The sequence below is a fragment of the Nannospalax galili genome, unplaced genomic scaffold (assembly GCF_000622305.1).
Source record: "Nannospalax galili isolate Female #2095 unplaced genomic scaffold, S.galili_v1.0 scaffold155, whole genome shotgun sequence".
In the NCBI taxonomy this organism is placed as follows: Eukaryota; Metazoa; Chordata; class Mammalia; order Rodentia; family Spalacidae; genus Nannospalax; species Nannospalax galili.
This window is the reverse complement of record NW_008339923.1, coordinates 2,305,761-2,332,032: the sequence shown is the minus strand read 5'-3', so window position 1 is coordinate 2,332,032 and position 26,272 is coordinate 2,305,761. Positions and strand designations below refer to the sequence as shown.

The 26,272-nt window shown below is 38.9% G+C and overlaps 1 protein-coding gene across 3 annotated transcripts in view; it reads left to right on the top strand.

Moving 5' to 3' along the window:
* The window catches only part of Dlgap1 (DLG associated protein 1), a 1,065,856-nt gene that overhangs the window by 397,759 nt on the left and 641,825 nt on the right, over positions 1–26,272 (top strand). For all 3 annotated transcript variants that reach the window (XM_029564283.1, XM_029564284.1, XM_008834624.3), the window contains exon 3: positions 820–931. The gene's annotated coding sequence lies outside the window, so the exon portion shown is untranslated. The remainder of the gene's footprint in view (positions 1–819; positions 932–26,272) is intronic.

Here is a 26,272-nt window from a genome sequence, read left to right as displayed (position 1 = left end):
CAGTTGTTCTCAGATAAACCTTACCTAGACATATATTTCTTGATCTGCTATATAATTTGTCAGTAGGTTGTATGAGTAATATGGTTCCCTCTGGTTTTCAAAACTAGCTAAGCATCATTTATCTCTCACATTGTCTCACCCCCAACACGTTTCAATACCAGATCATTTGTGTCTGACATGAATCCTTTTGCATGTGAACTTTTAGAAAGCAAAATCACTGCATGTGATAGGATCTAAAGCAACCTCCTCCCACCAACTATAATTTCCATTTTGTCACTTTCTAAGATGGCATCAGTGATAATCAGGGGAATGGTTTGGCTTAGGCCTCAACAAGTCCAGGGTTACACACCTGGGAATACTGTGCCATGTTGGGCCCTGCTATGAGGTCAAAGGGACCATACTGGAAATCATGTCCATTTTTACTTCTTATTCATCATAGTTGATTAGTTGCAGTATTGCTAAAATGTGTAGAATGCAAGAAATGAGTAAAATCATGAATCTATATTTGATGCTTTACTTTATTGCTTTTTAAAGAGAATATAAATGATAGTTAGAGACAAGAATTTTGTAGAATATCAAGCAAATTTATGATGTGTCATAACATTTCTTTTTACTTTTTGGTTGGCTTTGTTTTCTGAGATGCATAAAAATTCCAAGTGCAATATCATCAGAGCACCACCAACCAAATTTTCTACAGACTCTTCATCTCACATCATTGAATTTGATGGCTGCCAGTATCATTTGTATGAGATTATTCCTAAGTGTCTCTCTGTATCAAATGAGTCATTATGTCTAATTATTGCATTTGCTATCTTCCAGAACAGTTGAACATCACATACCAAGAGTGACATCAGGTTAACAAAATAACAACCTGAAGTTTGAATCTCTTTCTGTGTTGGAAGTAAGAAGAATGGAAAATTGATTATCAAAGGTAAAACTTCTTTCCCCTCACGTAACCCAGTTCTTCAACTTCCTCTTAAGATGTACTATGTGAAATAATTTCTCTTTTAATAGTGTGATATATTTGAACAAAAATATTTCTACCTTGTCATTCCTGAGCTATTAATAGGCTGCTGAATTTAAAGTCGCGGGGGTGGTAGATTTTTATTGTTGGGTTGTTTTGGTGTTTTGGTCTGAGTTTTGGGGTTTTTGTTGTTTGTTTTGAGAAAGGGTCTCTCTGTAGCCACAGCTGGCCTGGAACTTGCTATGTTGAACAGGTTGAACTTGATCTCACAGAGATCTGCCTGCCTCTGCCTCCTAAGTGCTGGTTTTAAAGGTGTGTACCACCATCCTTGGCTAAGTCTGTATTTTGTTTTGTTTTGTCTTTTTTGAGACAGGGTCTCCTTGTATCCCCAGCTGACGTGAAACTTAGCCAGGCTGGCCTCGATCTCACAGAGACTCTCATGACTCTGCCTCCCAAGTGGTAGACCATGCCCAACTCCAAGTCTGTCTTTTTTAACCCCTTGGTTACTTGTACAGAATTTGATCAATATAAAGTTTATATGTTTGATTTTCTTCCTGTTAATCTAGAATGGCATATCATGGAAATGTCATTTTCAGGGATCTGTGACTAAAATCCTATACATGAGGTAAAACATGGCATTGCAGAGTAGATGGCACAGAACCAGCCTTGTTTTTTTTTTTCTATGTTGTAAAATTTTTCATTTATCCACACTGGCATGCTCACCATGATCTAAATCTGCCAAGAAAAGCAGTGGAAAGGCCAGAGCCCGTGCCGCAATCTCCGTTCCCCTTTCTGGTTGTGGGCCCTGATAGGAGGGAAAGAAGGATAAGTAAATTTGATAAGTAAAATATATTGCATACATAATATCAAACCAGAAGGGGAGTAATTATGATGAATACATTAGTAAGCAGCTGTCTTTGTTTGGATTACTTACCCAGAAAAGACAATGACTTGGATATGGCAGGTTATTGGGAAGATGATACCAATGACCAAGAGTAAGAAGAGTCAGGCCTTCCTACTAGTACAAGATCATGACTTCAGCACTTTGGAAGCTGAGGCAGGAGAATGGCAAGCTTCAGTCTAGCCTGAGCTACATAGTAAAATGCTGTCTCAAAAATTAAAATAAAAGTGCTGGAGAGATGGCTCAGTGGTTAAGAGCACTGGCTGCTCTTGTAGATAGAAGACCTGTGCAAAGTTCCCAGAATCCACGTGGAGACTAACAACCATCTCTAACTCCAGCGCCAAGGGATCAGCCTCCTTCTTCTGACCTCCATGGGCATTGATGACATGGGTGCACTTACATACATGCAGACAATATACTCATACACATAAAATATTTTGTTAAAATAAAATACATTAAACAAACGTGATGCGGAAGGATTATTCTGTGAGTCTCCCACCCAAAGAATGAACTTCTCCATAGTTTTAGGCTTTGTTGTCACCCCCTGAGGCGGGGAGCAGAATGACACGCAGTTGTCCAGGAGGTGGACACTGTCAAGGTACTTAGAATCTGCTGAGGAATGCAGATGTCATTTCCAGTAGTTGTGGTTGAAGTCACAAGTGTTCCATGGGTCATGAATTGGCCCACCAGAGACTTCTGTTATGCCTCCTTGTATTTGATTATAAAACAGGGCATTTTCCTCCTAAATGAAGCAGCTCTGAGAAGAAAGTATTTCATGTTTTCCAAGTTCTGTCTCAATTTCATGGAACCAGAATGAACTAACTCTTTTACCAATAAAGCTTCTATGTTCAAAATAGACATGCATCTTGGCAAACAATATTTTTAGGAAATTTCATAATAGGATTCCAAATGTAGTGAACATTTTTGACAGCTTTAAATAATATAATAACATTTACCTATACCTGTGTTGAGTGCTCATGAGATATTTTTTCTTATACAAAAGAGTGCAGATACATATACACAAACTTATTGTCTTCCTTCTTGGAAATAATTCTGTGAGTGGTGGTGTTATTTATGTGAAAAGCATGGCTGAACTTACACATGACTGGGAACAATGTTATGTGGATGGTCACCTGACAACTGACTTTAGCTCCTAAGGTAGGTAGATGGTCCCCTGAAAAAATTATTTATTTTCTAAAGTGACTCTGTGTGTGTGTGTGTGTGTGTGTGTGTGTGTGTGTGTTTGTACACACTGCACATGTGGAGATCAAAGGATAACTTGAGGCAGTTGATTCTCTCCTTCTACCATACTCAGACTGGCAGGTTTAGCGGCAAGTAACCTCACTCACTAAATCATCTCACAGGCCCCCTTCTTTCTTTTCTACATCTCTTTTTTAAATATGAGTAAGTTAAACAGTAAAATAAAGATGAACAAAAATCGCAGTTTTGCTGTAACCTAGAAAATTCCATAGATGAGACTAGAAAATCACTTAGAAGAGTGAACTCTAAAGAACAGCTATTAAATATTTAAGAAGTGAACACCAACCAAATCTAAATTTACATATAGCAATACACAGGTTTCTAGTGAAAGCAATAAAATGGAAGGGAAAGATCAACGGCAAGAGAAAGAATGGGTCAAGGAAACCAAGGAAGTTGACAAGACAAAAATATCAAAAGGAGTAGACAGACTCAAACCCAGGTGAACGGACTCAAACCCAGGTGGACGGACTCAAACCCAGGTAGACAGTCTCAAACCCAGGTGGACGGACTCAAACCCAGGTAGACAGACTCAAACCCAGCTGGACGGACTCAAACCCAGGTGGACGGACTCAAACCCGGGTGGACGGACTCAAACCTAGATGGATGGACTCAAGCCCGGGTGGACGGACTCAAACCCGGGTGGACGGACTCAAATCCGGGTGGACGGACTCAAACCCGGGTAGACGGACTCAAACCCGGGTGGACGGATTCAAACCCGGGTGGACAGACACAAACCCAGGTGGACAGACTCAAACCCAGGTGGACCGACTCAAACCCAGAGTTAATGAAACTTTCTTGGCAGTGAAATCTTCCTCAGCACAAATCACATCCTAAGCACAGAATATAAACTGAGTAAATGTCCCCAGAGACTTTGATCCATGGCAGATTCTACTTCCTCACTTGAACAGTGCATTACTTCTCACTGGGTTTCTGTTCCATCATTTCCCTTGACTCTTGGGTCTTTATAATAACATCTCTGATCATGTCTGGTTTTAGCTCAGATCATATGCTTAGATTTACCAATTTGTTGTTGTCCAAACTCCAAATTTATATTTTTGAAGCCTGCCTCTCTGAGCTTTCCAACTTACTTCTTACTCTGACTTTACCTCCCAGTGGTCTAGTGCTCTTATCCAGAAAGGAATGTCTCTACTTTATCAAGCCTCCAATTGATTTTGTGGGTTTTTGATTGTCAAGCATAAATTATTATAGGGTAAATCCCCAAAATTCGCATTTCTAACAAGTTCTGATCTGATGTTGACCCTGCTTGTCCAGAGACCTGATTGGAGTACTGATCTGTAAACAGAATGATTCAGTCTAGCACTGTAATACCTGTGTTGCAGTTTGAGTTAGAGAGAGATCACATTAAACAGGCTTCCTTGCAATTCACATTGTGGGGAGGTGTGTTAGCCTAAGACAGGATCTGAGTCTTAGGATGAAATAATATCATGATATCAGAAATTTTTAAAAATTAAGTGCCCAGATATATTTTATATTCCCTAGTGTAAAACAGACTTTGGAGACTCTAAATGTTTGCTAGCTAGATGGATGGATGGATGGATGGATGGATGGATGGATGGATGGATGGATGATGGATGTGTTGATGGATACATAGATGAATAGATTAATTAATGGATGGGTGAGTGCGTGAATGGAGAGATGAATGGGTATATGAATGGATGACTGGCTGGATGGTACATGGTTGGATGGGTGAATAAATGGATAGATGGATAGATGGATGAATATATTGTTGAATAAATGGATGAATGGATGAGTGGATGCATAAGTGGGTGGATGGATGGATGGATGGATGGGTGGATGGGTGGATTTTGGATGGATGGATGGATCGATAAATGGATGATGCATGGATGAATAGGTGGATGGGTACATAGATGGATGGATAGGTGGGTAGATGGATGGATAGATGGATGAATAGATGTGTGGGTGGATGGATGGGTGATGGATGATGGGTGGATATGTAGACAGATGAATGAATAAATGGATGGATGAATAGGTGGATGGGTGCATACATGGATGGGTAGATAGATGAATGCATGGGTTGGAGGGGGAAGGACAGATTTAGAAATAAATGACTTCTTACAAAGAAGCCTGTGTTCACATGGAATTCTCTTTATAAAATACGCTCAACATATAAGGCATTTTATTAGGGAGACTAACTCTGTCTATTCAATGTCTGAGCTGCTGGGTATCCCTAGCACTGTACTCTTTAATAAGCACAATATCTCACAAAAGACTCTTTGCTATTTGATTGAGTACAATGGGAAATGTCATTCTTATCAAGACAAATTGTACGTTTTACTTTATAAAAGAGCCACTGGGTGCACAAAACCAGGAAATCACATCAATTTAATAAATTCCTTTGTAAATGTGTCTTCCGTGAGTTTAAATTTTGCAGCTGCAGCATAATTTGAATGTTTATTCACATTTGGGACAATTGCACTTTCTTGTTTCTTGTTTTCTTGCATCCAAATGTGTTCATGATCAATGTCGCACATTTTCTCTCTGCATCTTTTATCTGCATATATCAGACCATGATGGGCCTAGTAAATTTATCTTATTTTGTTTGCTAAAATAACTGAACCTGCTGTCTGTTTTCTGCCTGCTCTTTGATTTATTCCAGAAATTGGGCTCAATGTCTACTCTTAAAGCTCAGTGTGAATTTTATTCTGTATGTTTTAAAACCAAATTCCCACATATATTTTCCTATTATGTGTTCTGTTGTGGATCCAACTTCAAATACATCCATGAAAATGCTTATAATTATATATTATCATAAATAATCACAATAGGTGATTAACATGAATCCTTGAAAAGTTATCTTTACAATGTATTTCACAATTCATTTCAGTAGAAACTTAATATTTTCATTTTACTTTATAGCATGAATAGCATTAAACATAACTATTAATTAAGCTTAAAAGTCATAGTTCCATTAGTTATGCCGTTGATGTATTTATTTGGCTGAGCCTGGGGAGTTCCCTCAATGGCTAAAGCACTTGCCAAGCAAGTATGAGGATGACAGTTCAGAGCTCCACAGTCCACATAAAGCTGGATGCTATAATCCATGTCTATGATACCAGCCCTCCTAGAGTAAGGTGGGTGTAAGGCAGAGACAGGAAAGTCCTAGGAAGCTCATAGGTCTGTAGACACATGTATACACACAAATAGAGAGAGATATATTTAACAGAAGAGGAGGAGAATGAGTTGTTTAGAACAAAAGCACCTGATATTTGTTCTAGTACCCTATCCTGCAATATCAAGGTACAGAGCATATGGGATATTACCTAAAATCAGTTTCAGAAGTTTGAAATTGTCAATCTGTTAACTGCACAGAGTTGGGAGTAGAGTTGACAAGGCAGGGCTTGTGATATAGAAGGATTTGAGTCCAGTCACAAATTTTTCATTTATTAAATGGGTGAGCTTAGAGAATATCAAACAACTTTACATACTTATATATCTCTACCTGTAAAATGAGTGCAATGCTTTAATAATTACTATTATAATTGTATTTTGATTAGTATATGTTTGGGTGTTTTAAAGACCAGAGAGAATGCACCAAAATAATCCAGAACTTTGTCAGAACTAAACATATGTAGCTCTAAAGACCTATGCAAGTCTCAAAACTGATCAAACAAACCTAAACCAAAACTTCAGAGGTGAGTTGAGACTGCACTCTCTTCCACAGGGCTAAGAGAAGCTTTACTTTAGTCTCTAAAAGGTGAACATAGATTAGAAAATATATCCATAATTTCATCATGTTGATCTTGAAATACTAATGGAAAAATGCAACACACTTTTTCATCTGGACAAGATGCCTCTGGTCCTATCCACTGCTTTGCGTATAGACAAATAGGCAGGCCCTTTACTTCAAGAGTCACTACTTCAGTGGGTCATGGTGAGGCAGGCATGTAGTCCCAACATTTGGGAAACCAAAACAGAATGATTAGGAGTTCAAGTCCTTCCTGGGCAATTTAGTAAGTTCCAGGCCAACTAGAGCTACCTGACAAGACCCTACATTCCTCTTCTCCCACCCCCACCCCCAAATAAGGATGACTGTTTCATATTAAGCATAAAGTCTATAAATTACATCTTGTCTTCTGTCTTGGAATTCACCTACAGTTTGACAAAAAACTAACATAGAGATTCTTCAAGCCATGGGTACATAAGTTTATATGCTTGAAGTTTTGACTTGATTGCAGTATATAAAAAGCTATTTCTCTTTTTTCTCCAAAAAAAATCCAAAATTATTTTTATAGTCAATTTTCCTGAAGCAGCTTTATCCCCAGAGGCAAAGCAATCAAATTTTGGTTGGTACAAGATTCACTTGCTACAGGATTCATACTCATATTGAACATGTTCCTGCTTTTCTTCATATTCTTGGGGTTGAACTAACACTCTGATATTGGTTAACCCCAATATTTTGTCAGCAGAAATTCAGAGCCATCTGCTTACTAGACAATCGAAGTTTTGGTGTAATGTTTCAATCTCAGCAAAGAATTTAACCCTATTGGCTTTTTTTCTATTCCAATATTCTATAAATATTCCAATATTCTATAAGTTAGTATGTTCAGAAGTAAATCTAACTCTTTATTGTTCTATCCTTTTTATGTAAGAAATAGTTTAGAAACTGAAAACTGCTGTGCCAAGCACCATGATTATTTCAGACTTCTGTAGGAAACTAGAATCTGATTGTGGAATGCTGTGCTTGTTTGTCATGTCTCAGAAACTTATCACCATCAAGATGAACATTACACTGATGAGGTTGCCTCAAGGTTTATAAGATAAAGATAGATGATAGATAGATGATAGATGATAGATAGATAGATAGATAGATAGATAGATAGATGATAGATAGATGACAGATAGATGATAGACAGGCAGAGAGACAAATAGACAGACAGACAGACAGACAGACAGACAGACAGACAGATAGATAATAGATAGATAGATAGATAGATAGATAGATAGATAGATAGATAGATATTGGATACACTATACCAATTATCCTTCGTATTGGTATTTTATAGTATGAACTTTTAATTACTCCTGAAATATAGAAATATTATATCAAGTGATTAATTTGTTTGCAAAGTAAACTTTAATGGAGTTTATTGTGGTACATGTTTTTGAGATTTGATTATCCTCTCAGAATACCCAAGAAGAGCATTCATTACGTAGTACAAGAATAGCCAGCAATGGAAACAGGTATATGGCAGGGTTTATTTCACTTTTGTGCATTCTAGGCATATGCCGGGAATTTTCACCCCAAAGAACTTATTCATTAACAGCTAAGTTTAGGGAAGTGGTCGCACTGCATTAAACAACCAGCATTAGCACTAGGATTCCTGTACCTTGCCACTGTATTCTGGGAACTGAAAATCGAATAATATTAAAAGTATGACTGGAGAGATAACTCAGCAGTTAGGAGCACTGGCTGCTCTTGCAGAAGGCCCAGGTTTGATTCCCTACACCCACACGGCAGCTGATAATGTCTTCTGACCTCTGTGAGCAATGCACATGGGTGCACCTACCTACGTGCAGGCAATATACTCATACACATAAAAAACTTTAAAAATAAATAAATAACATACAAGTTGGACAAAACTTGATGATACACAGGACCTATCTCTCTGGTACTTCAAATACCTGAAGACTTTTTAAGAATTTCTTTACGATCAAGAGTATAGCAGCAAACACAATTACAAAGTGAGGTGCATGTCAGGCATTATTTTAAAAGCCTTCCCTAAGTTGCCTTACTTAATCCTTTCTACAACCCTATATGAAAATTTTACATGACTACAGAGAGAAATTGACAAATTTTCTATCATACTATGGGTTTAAGGATGATTTTCCTTAATCAATCATAGGGGAAGCTCATGGGGGGATGGGGATAAATGCATAATGAAGTTAAAAATGGTATCTTAGTTTCATTTCTGTTACTGTGATAAAATACCTTAACAAAACAACTTAAGGGGAAAAAAGGCTTATTCCTGGATCCCATTTCCAGGATTCAGGCCACCGTGGTGGTAAAGTCAAGGCAGCAGGATCTTGAAGCAGCTAGTCACATCATATTCACAGTGAATGAGCAGAGAGTAGCAAACTATTGTGCTCAGTTCATTTTCTCGTTTTTACACAGTCCAGGTTCCCAGTCCAGGGAATGGTGCCACCCACAGTGGAGAGGCAAGGGGTGTTTCCACCTCAACTAACCTTATCAAGACAGTCTCCCAAAGGCATGCCCAGAGACCCATCTTCTAGGTGTTTCTATATCGCATCAAGTTGACAAATGAGATTAGCCATCATAGATGGTTTGAGCAACACACAAGGATCGTTGGTGATCATCTAGAGATTTCTTCACTTAATATGTGGAAAATACCAGTTCCTCTCAAGTACACGTAGACTTTTTTAAAGTTTAAGAACTAAACCATAAATGAAATCTAAAACATCTTGGTTTTCACAGATGAAGAAACCGAGAGTCAGAGAAGCTAAACAGCTTGCCAAAGAGTCTAGAGGTCCTGTGTTCATAGCAGAGCACAAACTCCGTGTGTTAGTGGAGCACACTTGATCGTGTTTTTGGTTACCTGTCACCCAGATCAAAAGTAAAGAGATGGACCTTCCTGAGATCATTTAAAATATATACATTAAAAGAACACTAAGGATTAAACTCAACTAAAATGTATTTTGAAGCAAGGATATTGCCTGTTTGAGATTAAGCAATTGGAGTAGTATGCTGCCTAAGGGTTATTCTTAAAATAGTTCAAAACATAAATTAATTACTGATGTAAATGATTGCTAAATGTTTAACAAAAGCAAAGCAAGAATGGCGTGCAATCACTTAATGGAGGGCTACACTGTGAGAAATGCCAAGTGTGTGAACATAGGCAGATGGAGATGGCTGCGAAGCCATCAGGTGATCCAGCATAAAGAGACCACTGTCTGTATGTGGCCTGCCGTTGACTTGAATGTTGGCATATAGCATATGAATGTAATTTAAGTCAGCTTAAATTTACTCCATTTAATAGATCAGGCACTTTAATAGAACCAGAGTTTCACGGTCATGTCAAGCCCATTATTTCCCAGACTGACCTTATAATCAGTCCCTGCTAGCTGCTCTTCCTTCTGCTCTCCCCCATCTCTGTCAACCACCGCCTCCTTAAGTTAGAAAACTGGGACCCATCTATTAAATCCCCCTCATCTCCCACCTTTGGTAAAATGGAATGAATTACTTGAATGACATCCATGTTAATAAGCCAATATTTTAACGCCCAATTCATTGTATGGCAAGAGTCAGAAAGAGTTTGGAGAGTAATTATAGCTCACTGATGTTTTCTAACTTAGTTTCTGGTCACACTATTGAATAGCCACGAAAGGTTTTGTTTTCACTGTGGCAATTTTTTGGTGGTGATGGTAGTGATGTTGCTGAGTCTAAACAGACCCACAGAAGAGTCTCTGAGTAACAGGTGATGTGTTTTGCTCTCAGTGAAGGTGTCATATGTATTGACAAATACAACGTATTGCTTGTGGCATGTACACTACCAAGCAGCATTCTCCACCCCTTTAATTGTATCTCCTGGGAAATATCTATTACCTGGCAATGCAGCTTTCCTAATCAGACTTCCTGAGTCTTAAGTAATGAGAAACCCAAATGCTTTGACCTGAAACTTGCAGTAGAGCTTAACTGGGCGTGTATTTTGATCTCCTCTGGAGATCGAGAACCTCTTAAATATTATGCATAAGAAAATAGTTCATGAGGGCTGCAAGCAAGGTTTCGAATATTTCACACCACTTTTTAAAAAATATTTATTATTTTTATTTTATGTGTATAACTGTAATGCCCGCATGTATGTGAGTGCACCCATGTTGCGCAATGTCATGGAGGTCAGAAAAAGGTGTCGGATTCCCCTGGAACTGGGGTTAAGGACTGTTCATAGTCACCATATGGGTGCTGGGAATCAAACCTGGGTCCTCTGTAAGAGCAGTCAGTGCTCTTAATCACTGAGCCATCTCTCCAGCCCCTCAAACCACTTTTATTTAAGAAATGCTATTGTTAAATAACATGTGTTGTTATGAAATGTTTGAATAATTTATCCTTTTTGACTTTAAAATTACTGCTGCTTTTCCAATATATTATTATTATTTATTTATTTTTCACTCAGACCTGTTTCTAGCTGTAAAAAACTTTTATAGTCGGGATATGGAGGAAGGAGCCTTAGGCATGCAAACTGCTATCCTGAGTCCTAATAGGATATGAAGAGGAAAATGCATCCTGGCCAGCCTCCCATCCCACAAGACAGACAGTTAACAGAAACAGGACTGTGGCTTGACCTCCAGGAAAGGCCATTGTGTGAGTGGGAGCAGAAGGTGGATTTGCATAGAAGGTAAAGAGACAAAGAGACATGGAGGTAGGGTGTTTATGGAATGAAGGCTGAAAGGAAAGCTTCAGGATCAGACCAGATATTTTATTTCTATTGTTGTGGAGCTAAGGATTGAGCCTTATATATGCCAGGTAAGCACTCTGTCTCTGAGCTATACCCCTAGCCCACAAACTAAAAACTTCAATTAGTACAATCCTGTCATTTTAAACTTAGAAATTTCCATTGTTCAAATGTGGCACCTATCTTCTAATTTTATGTCATTGTAAGTTGTGAAATTATAAACTCAGTCATGTGACTTTTAGGTCTCTTTTTTATTGAATTTTTGTGAATTTCACATAATATATTTTGATCTTTTTAGATCCCCTCCCCTAAAACACTCCCTTACTGCCCCCAATCTGACTTCAAGGGTTGCTGTTGCCTCAACGTCATAATCCTGGGCTCATCATTGACTTAACCCTCATTTCGGCTCCCCCTCCTTGGGCCTCTCTCTAGATCTAAGCTATGTTTTCTGGCTCTTTCAGATCCTTCCGTTCCTCAATCTTGGGTCCAGCGCCTCTCCTCACACCTCCCCACTGCATTAACAAACATCAATATTTTTGCTAGCCTTACTCCACAGTTTTATTCTTGAGGCCATTTTTGTATTAATCTTTCCCAAATACCAGTGCTATCTTTTAATTGTACAAAAAAATGAAAGTTAGAGATATTACTATGTTTCCATGCAATGTTTGATACATAGGGACATTGCATAATGTTTACATCGGGCTAAACATGTTTATTTCCTCAAACATTTGTCATTTCTGTGGTAAACCTGTCAAAAATATTTCTTCTAGCTTTTTGAAATGTACAGTGATTAAACATTATCTATGGTCATCACGCTGTGCAGTAATTAATACCCGGAAGCTTTTTGCTTCCATCTGTTTTCTATCAATCAACCTTATCCCTCTGCTCACCTGCTCTTCCAAGTTCTGATAACCACCATTCTCCTCTCAACTTCTAGGAGATCAACTTTGTCATATTGTATTTATGAGAGAAATCATGTGGCACTTCTCTTCCTATGCCTAGATTTTGCCACTTAGCATAATTATCTCCAGTTCCATATAATTGTCACAAATAACATGAATTCACACTTCCATGAATGAAATATTCTGTTGACTGAAAGTGCCATTTTCTTATCCATTCATCATTTGATGGACAGTTTCATTGTTTGCATTTCTTGGCTATTGTAAATAAAGCTGCAGTGACCATTAGAATGCAGATATCTACTCAATATAGTTATTTCCTTTAATTTATACACACAACAGTGGGATGATATATTTGTAATAGCAGTATTTGCTTAAGTCTTATGTACCAGGCACTATGCTGAGTATGCTGCTTCCTTTCAGTTCTATGAGCAATTTTACTCTATAGATGCTGTGATAATTCCTACTTTGCAAATGAGAAAATTGGTCTTGAGAGGGCTTTAGAAAATGTCAGTTAATGGAGCTGGAGGGATGGCTCAGCGGTTAAGAGCACTAACTGCTCTTGCAGAGGACCTGGGATCGATTCCCAGTACCCACATGGTAGCTAACAACTGTATGTAACTCCAGTTCCAGGCCATCTGATGCCCTCTTCTGACCTCTGCAGGTGTTGCAGGACACAGGACATGGGTGCACCTACCTACATGCAGGCAATATACTCATATACATAAAATAATAATAAATAAAATATTTTTTTAAAAATAAAATGTCAGTTAAATAGAAAACTCTAACTCCAAAACCCATGTCATTAGCATTTTGTCATGAAACTATATCTAGTATAGGAGATGAAAAGACTTCAAATGATAAATCTGCAAACATAATCCGATTATGAAATACTCAGTTAATACTACTTAATAGGCAAAAATTTATTCAATATTTTTAAAACCAAGACAAGGGAGACAGATGATCAGATTCCATTTTACTAAGTAGTTCTGATAGGCAGCTGATCAATGGCTCATGGAATTTGGATCTGTGGAGATCCTGGTACCCCCTGGGTAAAGGCAATGTGCCCCTCACCCTCATGAGCTCTGTTAAGTTCCCACACCCTAACAACACTGTTATCTCAATATGGGATATGCTTACTGAATACTCTGATTCACACAACTCATTCCCCAATGCCACCTTTCTGAAGAAGCCCTTTCATTTTCTCCTGACCTCTATTCAAGAGTTTCTATTCAGCCTGCCAGCAGGTTCTGTAAGCATTATACAATGATTCTCATCTGACTCACAGAGCCTCATTGAGCTGTTTCCATCCTCATTTCAGAGATGAAGAAAGCAAGACTCAAAACCGTACTGGGAGTTGCCTCAGTTGCATCTGAAGTACTTTTATCTTACCACGGTCTGGGACCTAATTAATGCTCAATAAATGTGTATTGAGTACATTGATTTGTTATATATGTTTATATATTTTATTAAATCGTTTGACTTCCAGAAGCCAGGAATTATACTTTTCAAATCCATATACTCTTCACCATATCGACCAGTGTGTATTGCACATAGCAAATAAAAATACTTGTTCTATTTATTCAAACAAGTGTTCAGTTTATATGGTTTTTCTTTTCCATTTTTAATGCATGATGTTTTCTAGAGAATTTTAAGTGAATCTGTTTTGTCTAGAAATCAGTAAAATATCAAGCTTTGGCAGAGAATCATTTCTACCTTAGAAACACATGATGTTTCTACCTAAATAACTACCTGGTAATGTGAAGGCACAGATGGAAATGTGACCAAGGTTACTCTTCTTGAACCTTGTCTATGTAACAGGCATATGTATTACAATTAGCTTCTAATTTTACTCTTAAAAATATTCCACAATGTACTGCTAGTCCTAGTTCCTATTTTGCTGATAAACAAGAAAGAAGACACTGAAAGATAAGATCACATACCTAATAAATGAAAGAACTGAAATTTGAACCCAGACATCATAGCTTAGAGTTTTTGTTCAGTCATTCATTTAATGAGCATTGTATAACCTCATAAATATCAAGCATGCTTTTAGGACCTAATACGTAGTCAGTGAATGAAGACTTACATTGTGTCAGTAATCTGAATATTCCCCTGTTGACATATAAAAGTAGACTGTGGCTTAGTGACAGTTGGGTCATTTCACTAAAACAAAACAATAATGAATTGCCTACAGAATCCATTTTTAGTTTTCAAATTTTACATGCTGTACCGATTCATCCTCAATTAAAAGAAAGCAATTGCAAAGTGACTAGGAAATAGTCAATTATTATTTGAGCTGCCAAGCTTCAAGAATTAGCATTCTAGAATCTGCAAAAAATGTTAAGCCAGGAAAAAGTCATAAAACACCATTTCAACTGCTTCTGAAATTCTGCCAGATATTAATGATTGTATTATAATTTAAATTGGGGAGGCTTAGAATTTTAGAGTTGGATGGGAACTTTGGTATTATCAGTGCCAACTTGCTGCCTCGTGCCAAAAACTTTCACACAACATTTAAAAATAAAATCTTTGACAAATGTTCTTCTAACTTTTGCATAGCATCAATAGAGATAATGATGGGTCTTTTTTTTTGTCCCCACTGCCATGTAACTCTGAGCCTATGACTAGGATAATATTAGAATAGCTAGCCAATGCAATCTTTCAGGATTCAATGATACTGTTTCCTTTCTCATGACTACATTCTAGGAATTTTCTTTATATTGCTATCAGAACTGTTCTTCTAAATTGTGTGTATTGCCTTCTATTCCTCTAGAGCATGGGTCAGCATGATTTGTCTCAATTCTGGTCTATCTCCTGTAACTGTAGATGAAGTTTGACTGGACCACAGACACACTTGCCCTCTTATGTAATACTTTTTGCTGTTATTTTATCTAAGGTGCTAGGAATTGAAACCAGGGCCAAGTACATGATAAGCCAGTGATCTACCTCTGAGCAACACCTCTTCTGCACATCATATTACCTGTGGCCCTTTTTTCTTTTTCTACAAACTCAAGAAAGGTAGTAGAAACAGAGAATATTGTCCACAAAGCCTAAAATGTTATCTGATGCTTTGAGAAACATTTATTGATCTGCACTCCAAGGTATTGCAAGCTCTTCATGTATTTTTACCTTTAACTCATTATTTCTTAATACATTCATCAGGTGGCACAAAATGATTGAAATGATTGTGTTGGCCTAAATGACATGAACATTGCAGCTTGACTTTCTTCTCATAATGTTTAATAATGCTTCTCTCTCTCTCTCTCTCTCTCTCTCACACACACACACACACACACACGCACACATTCTTTCTGAACTTGATGAATTGAGGAAAAATAAGGGCTTTGGTTCTTTCTGCAGAAAGTTAAAATCCATTTGACATAAAATATAATTGACTTACTTACACCATAATGTGCTTCTAAAAAAGACATCAGAATGTACTTATGACTATTAAAGATGTTTATTACACATGTTTTTGAATTTTTTAAACTGAGTTAGTTGCAGATATTCCCTTATCCTTGTGGCCTCTGCCCCTTACCATTCTTTCCCATCATCCATCCCCTGGCTGGCTTCTAGACAAGAGGGTAGATGATTCCCTTAAGGTTTTCCAAAAGGCTAGCTTCTTGCTACACATACCACACACTCCCTGATCTTCTTCATGCCTCTTGTGCCTGCCTTTAAGTCTTTGCTTAAATGTTGGAATTGGCTTCCTTGACCTATGAGCCTCCCTGATGCCCTTTTCTGAGACCTAGTTGACACAACACTAGTCCAGACTTCTGTTTTGAATGTGTGTGAGTGATGATAGGAAGTGGCACTGCTCTTTACTGGAATGTGCTTAACAAGGACAAGGGCTGGGCCTGGCTTGGTTACCACTGCTTTTCCTAGTTTCTAGTGTAATAGAAATAATAAATATCAAATATGTTTAAAAATTAAATATCAAATATGGATGTCCTGAACTTGTGTTGAAATAGTAAAACATTTTAATATATATTCAAATGCCTTAAGAATCTTCAACTGACTTAGTAAATGATACCATAGTACGTTGTACACTAATCAATTTCTTATCATTGAGTGAGCTTTATTCCAGGTACTGTGCTTATATTAAGCCCCTTAGAGTAATGTGGATGTACATATAACAGCAATGTGACTGGAACTTACTCATTCAGAAATTTTGAACATAGGAGATAGCCATCTGCTCTATAACTAGAAAGTTGTTTATATTGCATGAAGCTTCAAGAACAACTTGTAAGGCCAGCAGAGAGCAAAGGTATCAGATATTCTTGTACTGAAACATGCCATGTTCTTATTATGAAAATGAACAGGCTCTAATACATGAAGTCCCAAAGCTCAAGAAAGTTTAGACATAGTAACTGGGTAGTTAGATGTGTTTGCAATTAACTTTTTCCAAAACAAATATAATATAACATCTTTAGCACCTTGAATGGGTTCCTGAAGATTTTTTTCAGTTATACAATAAATGTTTCAAGGTACTATGTCGCCCCCCCACCTCGGCCCAAACCCCACTGCTACCAGTAGGCTGTTGAGCACCAGCCCCCATCACGTGAAGTCAGGGCGAGGAGAGAAACCGGTGTGGGGAGGGAGGCCTCTGGTGGCGGTGAGTACAGTGGGAAGAAACACCCAGGAGCCTGTGTCAGTGGACAGCTTGTTTATTATGGAGGAAGCAGAGGTTTATATAGGAAAGCTTCTCGGGCAAAGAGGCAGGAGTTGGATTTTCCAGCAGGCTGGCAGGTAAGGGGAAGGAGGGGACTACTAAGGCTACTTGGCCTTTTTCCTGTCCTCCGGTCGCATGATCTACAAGGGACCCAGTCAGGATTAAAGGATTAGAGGCTTAATGGTTTTGCTTGGGGGTTGTTGGGCAAGAGACAGTGTCCCTAGAATAGAGCCGGCCAGCTTCCTGCCCTCCTCACTAGGAGGTATCTGGCCTGGCAGCCATGCCCTACATTCCAGGCACTCTTGACTTATCCTAACAGTACTAATGATAATGGATATTAATGCCAAAATTATTGATCTCATAGTGAAACACTTTGAGAGATTGTTTTATAGATACATTTATTATTCTTAAAGAACTATTTTAGGAAGGTCTTTACCTATTAAATCACAGCCCAGTCCTGGAAGAGCTGCATTGAATCCCATGAAACTAATACACCTAAGTAAGCCAGTACCAAAGTTGGTACAGGGCAGAGTGCTCAGGTGAAGCAGTCAGAGCAAACTTACAATCCAGTGCTTCCCATCTATCCTTCCTCATTTTAGTAGTCTGGAAGTCTTGGGGAAGGTGGCCATGCTCCTATAGCCTAGAATGCAAATTGGCCTGTGAGCATGAAGGTCCCCTGTGCATGGTGACTCTCATGCCTGGACAAAACACTGTTTCCTGCCTTCTTTATGTTCAGGATAAGGGAATGATGACAGAGCTGCCCAGTGTGGTGCATAATGATTGTCAGAGCATTTAAGTGATGGAATGATGTGACTGTAATTAGTACCCCTCACAGCTGTGTGCTTGCCCATCTCATGATATTTATTATAATACTTTAGTTTGAGAATCAGAAGCTCTTCATGGGCTACCCTTAAACATACAGAATCTTTAACAGTTTTTTCCTTCCTTCATCTGTAGATATCCTCCTGACAGTTTTTCTATTTGTGGAACTTATAAAAGGGACATCCTCATTTTCTTGTGCTGCATGCAGTGGACAATAATTCAGTTACCAAGTTTCCATTGGCCTTTTAAAAAGGTTTTTGTAAATTTTTATTGAATTTTTGTGTATTTCATACAGAATATCTTAATCATCTTTATGCACCCTTCCCCATTGGTACCTCCCATAGCCCCTGCCACTGGATTTCATACATTCTGTCATTTGTGTTAAGGCCTACAGTGTCAAGTTTGTGTCCCCAGATGTCCTTCACTGTAAGTTCATCCTCTGGGGTCTAGGCAGCCTGTTTAGAGTACCTCTTCCTCACCCAAGAGTAACCAGCTGCCAATAATTCTTCCACTAATGTTGTAGCATGCTGCCTATTTCCATAGTTCTGTGCTGGGTTTTTGTCTACCTAAGTTTGTATGGATCTTGTGCATACTAACACCATTGCTGTAGGTTTATATGAGCAAGGTCCCAGGAGCCTGTAGGACTCCACTTCCATATAATCGTGCACCTCCTCCCTGGCACTTACAATCTTTCCTCTCCCTCTTTTGCAATGGTCCCTGAACCCTGGGTGGGTGGAGCTTAGTATAGGAGTCCTGTCCAAGTACCCACACTCTGTAGACTCTTAGTCCCTAAGAGTTTGGCCTTTTATGACCTTTTGTGTTCCTGACCCTCCGTTGCATGAGTGAGCTTCATCGATGAGACTTGAGAGATGCATTAGAGTTCTCTTCATATCTTGTTCTATGTTCTGTGAGCCTTAGGTATAGAGGTTGCATCCTAGATGTTCTGGACAATTCACAGACAATCTATGTGTGACCGGTTGTGGAACTCTGTAGTAATCTCCATCTACTGCAAAAGAAGCTTCTTTGATGAGTGGTGACTGGGATGCTTGTCTGTAAATATAAGAATCAGTATTTTGCACATAGTAAGAAATCACATTTTTCGAGGCTGGAGAGATGGCTCAGTGGTTAAGAGCACTGACTGCTCCAGCAGAGAACCAGGGTTCGAATCCCAGCACCCACATGGCAGCTAATAACTGTGTATAACTCCAGTTCGGGGGGATCCAACAGCTTCCTCTGACCTCCACAGGCATTGCACAACATGGGTGCACTTATATACATGCAGGCAATACACTCATATACATAAAAAAATAAAAATAAAATATTTTTTAAAAAAGAAAAGAAATTACATTTGTCTAGGCATGTGACAGCCTTGGGGTTTTCTCTAAAATCTATGACCTCTCCAGCCATGTTATTTGGCTATGTTTACAATACCACACATGAGTTTCCTCCATTGAGTGGGCTTTAAGTCCAATTATATAGCTGCTAATTACCCCCAAGATAAAAGTGCCACTACTGTACCAATGTTGTTTGTTAAGCCAGTCATTACTGTGGTTATTAGGCTTTGAAGCTGGGGTTGGACCATCAGTTGATGTTCTCCCTTAGCAGCTTATGTAGTGCTCTCCAAAGCTATAAGAAGTAGCCTACGAAGGAGGTGGCTTCAAGGTCAGCTAGAGCTCTATTGTTCCAAATCCTGTGTCTGAAGTATGTCCTGTCTTCAGCAATAGGGTTTTACCTTCAAGTTGTGGGAAGTAATCAAGTACTGTGCAATATCCTGTGTAATTTGGGGAGTCTGTTGGACCACCCTGGCCAACAACTCAAAGGAAGGTTTCTCCTGTTTAGTACTGTTTCTTATGTAGCCTTTAGCTGTGCACATGGACTAATGAAGAGATATTATATGTGTAATTTTTCAGTAGGTTTTTGAAATAACATTATACCCTCTGATTTTTTATACTAGGTAGGCATTATTTATTTATAGACATTTTTTAGAGATCAATTACTTAGCTTTGGATATACATCTGGGCATAAGGATGAAGTTTATCTAAAAGTGCCTCCTTCCTTTCCCTCCCTTATCAAAGTTAAAGCACCTTGTTTTCCTACGGGTTCTTTGTGTCAGGAACTTATTCTGAGTTTATTTGAAAATACTGAGTGCAGTGTTTCAATGGAAAGTTCTGGACATTTTAGAAGAACTATAAGAAAGAGAGCAAAAACTTAAAAAACTACTTGGCAGTGACTTTTCAGGACTTAGTCAGCTGTGATCATTAGAGTAACCTTCTAAAATGTCAGATCTTGCATTTGTTTCTAGCTTGATCATTTACTATACTTGACCTCCAGCATATATTTCACCTCCATTTTGTGAAATGCTGCCTGGCCTCAGAGGCTTTATCAACTAACTTGGAACTTTGCTGCTGTCGTGCTTCCATTTCCTGAGATTCAAGACATACTACCCCTTAGGAGCCCATGTCTTTATAAGGACTCAGCTCTGAGTTGCGGTGGTTCCTACCCATCAGACCTTCAAAGTAGGGCTTTCTCTCCTCCACTTAATTGAATAACATGACATTGTAAAACATTTAGACAACAGGAAGTAGCGTACAAATGGTAAGTGGTATAATCATATTTTCATGTGTAAGATCAGCAGTTGTAGGAGTTACATAATTGCCTCTAGTGACATGGAATGCTCTCAATGAACTTAGTGGTGTTCTCGAGGGAAAATATTATGTAGCTAACAAAGGAAGAAAAAATTCCATTACAAACAAGGCTTATCTTAAATTCAAAGTGCTTTTGAAAAACCCCAGTTTTGCTGTGAACTATTATATTCAGTGATTTATTTTGACAGATGAGATTATTTCTATATAGTCTTGAGGCATGTCAAATGAGTTTTCTATATGTTTCTTTGCACAATGACTAGATGGTTTAAGTTCATAGCATCAGCCAAGAATTAGCATATGAAAGCTTAAAGCAGCACATGCCAATCCTGGGCCAGACAGCTTTAAAATTTCCTGTCCTTTCTGAAGTCTTAATTCATCTTTATGTTAGAAAAGACATTAGCAATAAAGCAGTATTTTAATATCTGATTTCCTATTTTGTAGTAAATATGTGAGCTTCCCAATTAGGTTCAATTGTGCTTCTTAGACAGTGTATTTGATTCTAAGAACTTGTGCTCACTAGCCCACTAGCATAGCAATCCCTCCCTAAAAAACAACTGACATTCTTATTTCATAGATATGCTAGTTAAATAAATGTTTGCAAATGTGCTCTTCTACTCTCTGATCTCAGAACTTGCATTGTTTCTTTTGCTCTCCTTCCCTGCCCTTCCTGCCCGTCCGGCTACATTGTTGCATAAAGTTTGCCAGATGATTGTAGGAAGAGTGTCAGAAGTTGTGCTGCTCGCTTCTGTTGATAACAGATAGCAGAGATAATCAACTTATAAAGAGAAGAGGGGTTATTTTGACTGACAGTTCAGAGGTTTTGACATCATTCACAAGGGATCTTTTGTCTCCATGAGAGAAGAAATAAATCTAAAGTAGAAAGAAAGTACATTTTACAAGTAAAAGTTTTAATTGAAAAGTAAAGCATGTCAAGAAGAGAGGATGCTATTAAGGGACTCTAGCTGTCCCTAGCAGGGGAATGAATAAACCTTTCTATTGGGTTGCTAGAGTGGTCCAGGTATGGTAATTTTCCACTAGCCATGAGGATTTTTTTTAATGTTTTTGTTTTGAGACAGTGTCTTGCTATGTAGCCCCAGCAGGCCTCAAACTCACAGTTCTCCTGCCACAGCCTCCTAGGTCCTAGGAACATAGGTGAAAACACGGCATTTTTTTTTAAAGAAGTCTCTTTCTCATACTTTAATAAATGCCTTTCTTATGTAAGACAGATATCAGTGGCCAGTTCATCTTTGGGTGTATTAAGCTGTTACCCTGAACCCAGCAGGTTTCTATTCCTGCAATAAGAGTAGAAGGAAGTGATGGGGAAAGGATGTGGCACATTCTATATATGGCTGACAAGTTAAGGTCTTTATTTTTACCTTGGTAGACAACAGGATTGGAATGAAGGCGCAAAACTTTATTGCCTTTTGTCCCCCAAGAAGTCCTGTCTACTTCAGTTTCAGTCCATGATTGGGTGGCACCATTACTTTTTTCTCTTTCTATGCAAGACAGTGCATCATAGCCTGGAATGTATGATAGAGCAAACCTGTCCATCTCATGACTGGTAAGTAAAAGAAAGAAGAAAGAGGAGCTGGAGAAGTGGCTGAGTGGTTAAGAGTACTGGCTGCTCTTGCAGAGGACCCAGGTTCCATTCCCAGTACCCACATGGCAGCTGACAAATGTCCGTACTCCAGCTCCAGGGGATCCAATGCCCTCTTCTGACCTCTTTGGGCATTGCATGACACAGGTGCACTTACATATAGGCAATATACTCATACATATAAAATAAAAATAATTTTAAAAAAAGAAAGAAGAAAGAGCAAGGAGCTGAGATCCCTACCTCCCCTTCAAGGGCATACCCCAATGACCACATGCCCCCTCCATTAAGTTCCACCTATTACATGTTCTACCTCTTCTCAATTGGCACCAGAGGCTGGAGTCCCAGCCTTTGACAAATGAGCCTTTGATGGTCACTCCAGACTCAAACTATAGCAGTAGTAAATGACTTTTTATATTGAGAAGAAAGTACTAAATGATGTTCCTTTTCCTTGAGGGAAATCTGTTTATTCTTTTGAAAATGTATTGCTGACTGCCAGTGCATTTTCTACTGTGTAGTTCTTCACTCTGTAAAGAGTATGTGAGCATATGCATGGCTTTGAACAGTCTTAAAGTGTATGGCTCTTGTTGTCCATCAGAGTTGCTACCTCGTACATCAATTCCATTCCAGTGACTTCTTCTAATTCCTCTTCAAAAATTTTACCTTGGGAATTCAAATGGATAACACAATGTTCTGCGCAAGATCACTAGGAACACAAAAATATTATCATGCAAATCTGTATCTTTAATGTAGAACTCAGACTGAGGCTATATGTGTAAAAAGGAAGGAAGGGGTGGAAACCCATCTTCTGCCTTGCCCCTTTGGTTCCTTCTTGAAGGATATTCCCATTTCCCTCAAGGGAAGATGGTTTTATTAGTCTGGGACAGCTATCTCAACCTTTTCCAGAAGTTGCCTTTGAACAGTTTCTTTGATAGCTGTATATCTGCGTTTCTGTGATTTAAATTTTTTTACAATCTTTTTGTACCGTATGTAACCACTTTGAGAGAAACAGAGTTGTAGCTGTGAGGTTGTAAAACCTCATGACAAGTCAAAGGAGAAAGCCATTTTGTGATTTTAAGCAGCTATGATTCCCTAAAAAGGTCTTCCAAGAAGATTCTATCTTCATTTTATTAGAACCATACATATAATCACTAATACATAGAGATCCATATAAAGATCTATTTATTTATACTATATATGTATTCAATATACACATACCACTCCATTTGGACATCTATATAATTAAAGCAAATTAAGGAGGTGTTAAAACTATGTTATATAAGTATTATAAACTATGCATTTATGCATGGTATCTAACAGGTTAACCCTAGGCTGCATCATAAACAAGCTTTGTATTTTACTGGGAGATGTGACTGTGGAAGTTGTCCCTTTATAATTGTAGCAAATGTGTTTGTGCACTGCTGAGATCCACTATTTCTGCACTTAAGGGCATTAGAAAGTCATCTCAGAGACAGAGTGTTTAATAATGGTAGAGAGATCCACTGCATAATAAAGAGATTATTCTTTGCAGTGGCTTTTATTTATTTTGTGATATGGTCCCCCATTGTAGAGGATTTGCTCTACAATACTACAGCTGTGTCCCTGCCCGACACAGGCTCTGCCAGCTAGGTGCTTCAGGTAGCAAGCTTCCGTCTATGAGCCCAGGACCAGCTGTGCTGGGATTGATTCCTGCCACAGAAGAAACAAAACTGAAAACCCAAACTAGGTCAGGAAACTGCCTCCCTCACCAACTCATGCTGACTCCAGCCTGTGCCCTCATTTCCTTCACTGCTGATGCCTGTCCCCTGGCCTCTATGGTGTCAGGCTTGTAGCTACATCACTCTGGCCCTGTAGAGGCTTGTAGTATCCACCTGGGAACCTAACTCCATGCTCTACTTTGAAGTGATTCTTGCCTCCAGTCTAAACCATACAGAGAGGTCAATCATCAGCCAAGAAACAAGGCAGTCTACACCTAGTCTCAGTGATTTAGCACCTCCCTTCTTGCTTCTTCAACATCCCTGTGATTAGAATTGATGCCCAATGTCCCAATATATTTCATTCCCAGACTAATTGATTTATTGCTGCCCATAGCCTACCTGTGTTGGGGGCAACTCACTTCTCTGGCCAATCATGATCTATGCAGAGCTGTCTTTTGAGACTTCACTATCCCAGTCCTTCTCTGTAGAGTTAGACAGTGGGCCTGAGTTGGGGGTAATACTGCTTCGGTTTCAGCAATCTATAGAAACACAGGTGAGCCCAGTCTGCTGCCCTAATACTGTAATGTTCCTTTCCTTTGCTGAATTCCTCTGTATCTCATACAACTCATCTCAAGCATCCATTCTCCTTGAACTCTTCTCCGGCCATTGTTTGTACCCCCAACCACTTCTTTGTTAGACTGGCCTACATGCCCTTTCACTGTACTCTCAGAAGGGCCTGCACATGTTTCAAGCATGCACTGACATATATTATAGCTATCTACGTGCATATCTGTTACCCATACCCACTAGTCTGTGGGCCTCCAGTGACTGGTACTACATGCAGTTTCTGTTTGTTGAGTTAGTGAGTGAATAAGCCTCAGACTCATGTTTTTATGTCTTACACCTACATCTGCAATAACTAACCCTTGCCATGCTTCTGTATACTGAGCCCCAAGCTCCATTCTGTCACCTGTCTTCACTGCTGTGACCTCTGACTACCAACCTAGACCACATGCTTGTTTGCCTAATGCCCCTGCCTTATTCGTTAACTCTGCCAAGTGCTGGATGGGCTTCAGGAAAATTCATTAAAGTTTCCACTGCTGTTGACAATGTTTGAAATTCTTTGACAGATATGTGGCCTTTTTCTGTTATTTCCAGCTGGGAATTAATGTCATTCTTATAAACTCTGAACTCTGGAGAGAAAATACCAAACCTTTCTCCTTAATAGAGAACTGAAAATAATTGAATGAATCACCTTTAACATTTTTAATAGTGATTAACGAGATGCCAAAATATTTTATGGTGAGGGGTTTCTATAAATCCAAGACCATTTTTTCACCTAGATCAAAATCTCTTCTGAACCAAGTGAGCCAGAGGCACTGACATGTCATTATATCAATATCTGTGGCCATATACTGTGACTTTCTTTACCTCATCCACCTAATATAATATCCAAAGTGATTTAGGGTTGGTGAGAGAGATGCCTGTTTTTAGAGACAGGAGGGTTGTTCAAACACTTTCCCCAATAGCATTACCTTCTGATAGGATTTCTTTAAGGACATCATCAGAAATCTTTGTGAACAGTATTCCATTTTGCCCAAAATCTCTTTGAGAAATTAAGGTCAGGTGAAGAGACAGAAAAGGAGTTGGTGGACCTCACTTTTTCTATGCACAAAGCAGCTGCTGACACAGTTGTAGCAGAGTTTCCAGAACTCTTTAGGCCCAGTCTGTTCAGTCAGCAGTCCAGTTACCTCCATGGAGATTAAAGGGCAGATCAGCATTTCTGGTTGTTCTGCCCAGCTGGGCACTTAGGATCACATAGTGATATTAGGTGAGCACTAAGGAGGACAGTCACTTTTGAAACAGCCCCCCCCAACATTGTTACATTGTTACATTGTTTCTGTCCCACATTCTGAGTGTGTTCTGATAAATATGTTTTGTTAGGCCTTCTGTTCTTCCTGCCTCTCCTCTGTGCTTTCTTATACCTTTAGGGGGGCTGACCTCATTGTATACATGTTTCCTGTTCTCACTGGTAACATTTTCCTCTGTCTACATTGAACTTAGTAATCAACTTTAACCTACATATACCTGGAATTCCTGAACCTGTTATACAGAGAAGCAGCCTAGAGTCTGAGCTCAATCATTCAAATTCCCCTCCTCCAACTCTCTTTTGCACCAGCCACCTACATAGTCTGGTACCCCTCACTTCCCACCTTCCTGGAAGAGAGAAAGAGATGAGTGAGTAGTTTTTCAATATCAACATTTATTAATGTTTCTGTGAATACAAAGGAAGGAAGGAAGGAGGGAGGGAGGGAGGGAGGAAGGAAGGAAGGAAGGAAGGAAGGAAGGAAGGGAAGGAGCAGGG